Raw genomic sequence first — 7903 nt, 5'->3', positions numbered from 1 at the left:
TTTGTATACCATTCGTTTCAATTATTTTGGCCTGTAATTATGTGAAAAATGGCTTTTGAAAACTTCCTTTTTTTTCTTTTTTTTTGTGGGAGGGGCATGGTGTTAAATTATTGCATTATTTTATGTCTGGCTGTCAGGTAACGCTGCTTAGAACAAAATATGTATTTTCTCATTCGTAGTTACCATTATTGTGCTTTATTATATGCATCTTACATGCTATCTGTCCGTTCCTGGCGTGTTTTTTTTTCTCTATTCGTATATTTTTCGCCTTCTTTGTAGAAAAGTACGCCAATATCGTATGCACAAAAAGTTGTTTATTTATAGAATTTGTCTCTATGCGTGTGTTTCGACGCCAAGGATACGGGCTAGAACCTTTGTGAAGCTTCTACATAGCAACTCTTGCTTCGTGCCCTCGCATTCGTTAGATGTCGATGCCGTAATAAATGCCCAAAAAGAGATTTCAAATGAATGGGAGTTTGAAAGTTCTCATTTTGACATGGAATGCCGAATAGCAACGTCAAAACTTCAGTATAGGCTTGACGAATGACAATATGTGTGACGGAAAAAAAGTGCACTGTGCTCTCCAAGAGAAGGCTGCACCAGCTTGTCAACTATGTACAATACGTGTTTGCTCTCGTAAGATGTCTGTTCAGGCATGGCAATTCTTGATGAAGGATGATCGAAAGGTCACTTACGCACAGGTGTACATAAATTACGTAATACAATTATAAAAGTAGGGCACATGGTTCCGATGAAGGCATAAAATTTCAGTAAATTCGATCTTGGGATTAAATAATACATTGTGTACTGATACGATTCGCTTTATTAAATTATCGAAAAAATGGTCTTACTGAAGCCACACTGCCACGGATTTTTCATGACATGACCTGTTATGCTCAACATAACTTTGTTTTGGCTGCTAAATACCAGCAACAAATTATGCGAACTTGATGGCGTGATTTTGCTTGAGAATTCCGAACTTTTATGCGTCAAAAAGAAATTCTTATTAGGGGCCGTCTGCACATTACTCTCTTCCATTTGTTGTATGTTCAGGTTTGGTTTTTCCAACACAAACTTGGAAAGCTCAACACAACAGAGTACGACGCGGTAGGCTTAGCCATTGTATTTGCTTAAATGTGAGAAATGTGTAACGCAACAGCCTGAGAAGATTGATGTTGTCATGCCAATAACTTCGAGAGCCATTTGGTACCGCGTGAACGTGCGCCACTTTTTAGTGCGCAAATACAGGAGACTCTCGAGCAGGCCGGAAAGTTTTCTTGCGAGCGTTCAGGTCAATCAGACCTGGTAATACCGCCGAAGCCGGCACTGTCATTTGAGAGCGCCCATACCGCTGTGGCAACCGCTTCTGTCAGCTGCTCGAAAGCATCATTGCTGAACGTGGTGAACTAATGGAATAACGGCAAGCTCGTGCTTTCATAGAATGGCATATTTCCAAAGAAAGCGATAGGGAATTTTCGGACCTTCATTGTATTCTCTGTTTCCCATCTCCGTTTTTATTAAATTAGATGTAATTGTTCCTGTCTACATTCAAAGGAGGCAAATACATCGCGGCCAACGGCACGGAGACCACAGAGATTACCGTAAATACGCCTACTCGCCCCCGTGGCGACATTGAATTCGAACCAGCTCGTCGGCCTGGTGAGACAACTGGTAAGTTCAGCGCATTGATATTGTTGCGCAAATGAATGGTAAACACCATGAATTTCATAGTGGCCTTCACTTGCTGGAAATAATTGTTGAGTTGCCAACAACGAAGCGGTTAGCAGTTGAATGACACAATTGAATGTGCAGGCAAGTGCCGCATAGGCAAGTCCTGCAGGAACCGCTAATACGCAATTAATTAGGACGGCATGCCCTCTCGACGCTCCTGACTGAATGTTTTTGAAATGCGGGCGACCTGTCACACGATACTTTCTTTGAAAATCTGCTCACTGAGCGACGTGGGTGTCTTGCGGTGAATTTCAACTGAGAGCCGAAGGGGCAATGTCAGACATTTCGAGAAATGACCGAATTACCGGCTTCCCAAATATTGTCACATGTAATAGGAAGTAGGCAGTTCTTTTGCGACATCCACGGTAACGTAAAAGAGGCACCTCGCTTAGGATGTTGAAAATACTTTGTAAATTAGGCGCTATATTTAAGAAAAGTGCCGTGTTTCTGGATACGTAATGACTTCGGCAGGCAGGTATCACGAGCATCCTGCAATATAATAGGTACGCTTTACGAGCTAAGCGAGATTTCGCGTACTCTCCTCGCATAATTTGAACTGTCACCCATAAATTTACAAAATGCAGGCAGACCATTATAGCTTATGCGCTTTCGAGTAAAATATGTAAGGATGAATTGCAGCCTTTGTAAAATGTCCCATGAGCAAGTTATATGAATTTTTACACAGCTGTTGTTCGCTTCATTCTTGAATAAAGAGCAAATGTGGTGATTAATTACAGCTCTTGCTGTAAATAACTTCCTAAAACCTCAGAATTGTCGGCAATGTGCTTTAACAATGGCGTAGAATTTACCTCATTTTAGTGGAATAAATATAAACGCGAACAATTTGAATTTTATGAAAACTAGAAATACAACGGTCTATTGCGCATCCTAAGTTGGACGAGCGAGGGTGAATTACGGTTTTTGTTAAGACTTCAAGCAAGTGCTGAAAAGCGTATGCGATGGGAACATATCAAAAAATTAATTAATTAATTAATTAATTATTACTTCTGCAGCCTCAATGAGGCGATTGCAGGAGTGGGATGAACAATACACATGCAAACATTCATAAACAAGATTGCGTTAATTGTTTCAGTGGTAGTGAACGGATGTTACCTGGTAAGGAATTCCAGACTTCAATTGCTGATGGAAAGAAAACTTTGTTTAAAGGAATCAGTGCGGTCAGAAAAGGTTGCGGTATTTAGTGCACGGCTGAGTCATATCAGCTGAGTCATATAAGGGAACGTCTTTGTCTGTTCTGTTTATTTGTAGCCAGTATCGAATATCATAGTCGAACTATGCGAACGAAAGAGCTTCACAAGAGGTTGTGATTGCACAAGGTCGCACTTGTATGCGATCTTTTTTTATTTGTTTGTCAATATTAGGCTTCACAGTGACAGATACACAAACGACAACAAACGCAATTTCTTCATTTACTTAGCCAACTAGGACAACACGAGAAAGTTGAAATAAAATGCGCAAGATGAGCCGTCGTGCGAAAGTAGCGAATGGCACATCTGACGCAGTCTGTTGCCGCTGCAACTGGTATTGCTTTTAAGCCTGACAGATGAGCGCGCCAGACGCTGGATGGCACCACTTTCGCAGAATGAGCGTAATTGTTATGGGTGGCTGTAGACGGGGTGCCTGTAGCATAGGTGCATTTGCATTTCTTCACGACTGTTTCTGTATGGCCTAGCCGGCTTAGGGTCATGTTGAACGGCTTGCAGATCAATACCTGGCCGCAAGAGACGGCCATATCCAGCTTTCTTGTCTCGTTCGTTGTTTATTAGCCCTGCGAGACGCGCAAAAGGACTACTTCTGCGCACACTCGCATTGCAGCGTAAACGTTGGCAATGCGATATCTATGATGTCACCAAGATGCGGGTGTATGTCGAGGAAATTGTCAAGAAAACTGGGTCCGCAGTAAAGGCGAACTCATTAAGGAGACATCGTGGAGGGCTCGGCAACCAGGCTGGTCTTGTATGTGCTGCTGTCTAGTGTGTGGCGCTACGTACAATGTGCTAATACTATTCATGCATGCTGCCTAAGCTTAATTGGATAGTGAATATAGTGACCAGAAGACACCAAGGTGGCAGTGCAGCACTCGCAGATTTTCGAAGCGCATGCGCGGATTTTGTCATGCTTGTGATTACTCAGGGGTTCGTAGCTGGTATTCTCAGGAATTAAAGCCAGCGGAAAACAGTCACTGAAGCTTTGGAAAAACAAATTGTCAGCTACTTAGTGACTGCCCTTTATTTTTGTAAGCTCCAGCTCGTCCCCTTCCTATTTAGGCGAATGAGTCATTTTGCGTAATAAATTAGGTATGTTTTTACTCAGTCCAAAGGCACAACAAATGTTTGTAACGACAAAGCATGGAGTGTTGACACAGCCGTTCTAAAGGCGGTAAGGATAAGTGATTGGTATAACAACATTCATTTAATTTTCTCCATGTAGGAAATTTGTCCCCTTTCTTCCACACGACAAGTACTGCTGCAGATAAGTCGCCTTCTCCCACTCCGCCTAAACCTAGTGCTGGTTTAAGCGATGTTATGAGGGAATCAATACAAGGTATGTAGAAAGTTTTTTTTTTCCAATTCTTGCACATTTTCATTACAGATTCAGTTTATAACGTAAAGATCACGTTATTTCGTCGCCACGATAATCAGAAATATGCAGCTTCGGACTCAATAATACCGACACGTTCATTCAAAGGTTTGCGCTAAATACATATTTTTGGAAATTGCTTCAGACTTGCTGTCTGCCATGGAAGCGGCAAGCCTGACGCCGAGTCATAGGAAACAAATAGTGACGCAATCTCCTTCAATCATCAAACCGCTACATGGCGAGACGCCGGACGCTGGGATGACTGCAATTCGAGGTAGGCTACGGTCGACATCAGCTACTTGCTCGCGGCACTTTGTTCAAGAGTGAAATGTTACAAACCTTTCTTTATAAGCATAGCTTGTAATAATGAACCTCTAGATACCCAGAGAAGCACTGTGAGAGGGACAACAATTTGTCATTTTTAATTAGCAGAAACCTGCTATTTTGACGCATCATAAGTAAACATTTATTGTTTTTGAAGTGCCGTATTTGTTAATAATTCTTGTCATCCTTCATGATATGCCGTTACTTCCCGATCAGACAAGATCTCGTCAAACTCTGGATTTCATCTTTCATTCTGCTCGGTCGTCGTCATTTCTTCGGACGACGCTGAGCCATACAAAAGCATAGGCAAGAAGCGGACGCTCCCGTAGGACCCTGTAGCCGTACTACTGTCGCCAGCGCCTTCAGCTGTTGGTCAGACCGCTAATTCTGGCTTCCGTGATTTTGGACGCGTGCTTTAGCTCTGTATTGGCTTGGGTTTCGACAGCAACGCTTGTCATTATGGTATAGCCTTTGCGGTTAAAATGTTGAACTACGTCGTCTTTAGTGTAGCGCAAAAGCTTTAATCTTCTTATTGCAAAACCCAGTATCCAGTGCCAAGCCGGATTATGGGCCCAGTGTTGCGCGCTGGATAGGCGGGGCGTATTGGGAAGCGCTGGGTATTCGTGCGAAAAGCAGCGCTAGCGCGTTAAATACGCGGTGTCTCGCCACCGTATATATATTTTTGAATACGGAAAGCAACACAGAGTGTTTTAGTGCAATACAAAAAGTCAGATAAAAATACTTCAACCAGGATTCGATCGTCTGACCTGCAGATCCCAAACCCCGTACTTTACCACTACGCTAGGCCAGCTTTCTTTTTGTGCTCTGCGACTTCTTTATCTATTTTCTTTACATAGCAGTACATGCACTAAAGCGTTTTTTTTTTTACAGCTTTTCTAACCCACACATACAGAGAATCGCACATCTATATAAGTACCCGTCTTTGCGGCAGGCGTTTCTGCCACACCTGCCATCTCTGGCTAAACATATCTTCGCCGCCCAGCAACAAACTTGTATATGCAAAATTACCTCAAAAGTGCGTCCACGCCGGTTTCGCGTTTTCTAGAGCTATGAGGCAGTCAGTTCGTGATCTCCAAATTGCGTACAAACCTAGTAATATCAGTGTTTCAACACTGCTCTTATTTTTGTCGTCTTCTAGTGTCAAAAATTTTACGTTATCCCAATTTCGGTATATCTGTACATCAAACACAATTCGTATACTGTGCCAAAAGTGTACTACGTTTCTAGAAAACAAAAATACGTGCTGTAAAAATTCTGCATAAAGGCAGAGGGGGCAGTCCGTTGAGTACGGCACGAAAAATCCCTTGTTACGTAGACATATTTTTACAGGTAAAACTTTGACATGTAGCCTAACAAAGAAATCCGTAATCGCTGTTTTTACAGGATAATTTGGTAGACGCTTCGAAACGTCCGCCTCCAGCTGGGTTCGAGTTCGAGACCGATATAGTGGTGGTGGCAATAGCATATCTATGCTTGATATTTGAAAAATAACAGCTCGGTTTTGAAGGCGACAAGCAGGGAGAAACGATACGGACGAGCGTTTCACTTGCAACTGAAGTTTATTGCTTGGAACGAAGAATATGTATGAGCTCCAACCAACAGTAGAAACCAAGAATCGTACATATTGTGACGCAGCAGTTATCACGACGTTTATTCCGCGTCAAAGATTGGGCGAACCGACCACGCCCACAGCACGGATCACACTCGAGAGCCAGCCCCACAAGCGATGATGAAGAACCCCATATGAACCCCACATGATGATTATCATGTACAGATGACAAAGAATACCTTATAAATTCCCACACTAATGTCCCCTCGCGCGAGAGCGGCCATCCTGGCTGCTATTTGAAGGGGCGGTGAACGTCTCGTGAAAGGCTTCATACGGGAAACGTGGACAATCTCAGTGGCGCGGCAGCGGGGGTCATTTGGAACAATAACTGGTTCCACGCGATAGTTAAACGGAGAAGTCTGCTCCAAGACTTTGTAGGGGCCGATGAACCGAAGCTGAAACTTGTCGCACAAGTCAGGAGTACGAACTGGCGTCCGGAGTAGCACTTCCTTGCCAGGGCGGAAGCACACGACGCGATGAGAGGCGTCGTAATGCTGCTTGCGGTCCTGTTGCCGTGCTTTGGTGTTCATGCGGGCGAGCTGGCCACAACGCAGAATGTGGGACACATATTCTTCGCAGGAGGACGGACATTGATGGACAGTTGGCGCGAAGAAAGAGACGTCAAGACAGGAAGAGGGCGAACGACCATAGACAAGGTAGAATGGCGAGTAACCGGTCGTGCATTGAACGGCGGTATTATATGCAAAAGTCAAGAATGGCAAAATTGCGTCCCAGTTTCTGTGATCCGGGTCGATGTACATGGCTAGCATATCTGACAGCGTGCGATGAAATCACTCTGTGAGGCCGTTGGTTTGCGGATGGTAACTGGAGGTAGTCTTGTGGGTGGTTCCGGAGGCTCTGAGTACTTTGTCTAGTAGTTGCGAGAGGGATGCTTTTCCACGGTCGCTCAGGAGGGCGCGAGGAGCACCGTGACGCAGTATCAAGGATTGAAGTATGAATGCAGCAACTTCAGAGGCTGAGGCAGAACTCACACAAGTTGTTTCGGCGTAGCGTGTCAAGTGATCAGCGGCTGTCACAATCCATCGTTTACCGGTGAGAGTCACAGGAAGAGGACCATACAGGTCAACGCCAACGACCTGAAATGGTTGCGACGGACAAGGAACCGGTTACAGTTGTCCGCTTGGAGCTGATGTGGGAAGCTTTCGACGCTGACATAGGGCGCAGGGAGCGACATACCTCGCTACACTGGCGGACAATCCAGGCCAGTAGAAGCGACCTTTGATGCGGTCATAAGTTTTCTGGAAACCAAGGTGACCAGCAGTCATGTCGTCGCGAGAAGCCTGCAGGACATGAGCACGTAGAGAGCGTGGCAGGACAGGAACCCAGCGTTGACCGTCAGGGTGATAGACATGACGGTATAGGGCGCGGTTGTCAATCTTAAATTGCGTCAGCTGCCGACGAAGGCGGGCGTTAGGCGGGCGCGAAGCTCCTTGAAGGTGGCTTATGATGCGCCGACCGTAAGAATCGGCAAGTTGATGAAATTGGAAGGATTTGTTGTCGTGTGGAGGCATCTCGTCGACACTGGCCAACAAGAAAGCATGTGAGGAGGGATCGTGGGAAAGCTTGTGAAGGATGGTAGTTGGAGGTCCATTGCAT

The 7903-nt window shown here is 44.7% G+C and overlaps 1 long non-coding RNA gene across 1 annotated transcript; it reads left to right on the top strand.

The window, feature by feature from the left end:
* Positions 1 to 1562: 1562 nt before the first annotated feature.
* LOC129387116 (uncharacterized) lies at positions 1563 to 4588 on the top strand. Its single transcript, XR_008614415.1, has 3 exons — positions 1563 to 1671; positions 4183 to 4296; positions 4478 to 4588. It is a non-coding gene; the product is annotated as an uncharacterized lncRNA (long non-coding RNA).
* The last annotated feature ends 3315 nt before the right edge of the window (positions 4589 to 7903 follow it).

This window comes from Dermacentor andersoni, chromosome 2, assembly GCF_023375885.2.
Source record: "Dermacentor andersoni chromosome 2, qqDerAnde1_hic_scaffold, whole genome shotgun sequence".
NCBI classification, from domain to species: Eukaryota; Metazoa; Arthropoda; class Arachnida; order Ixodida; family Ixodidae; genus Dermacentor; species Dermacentor andersoni.
The sequence above is the reverse complement of the archived record's forward strand: the minus strand, read 5'-3'. Positions and strand labels throughout refer to the sequence as shown.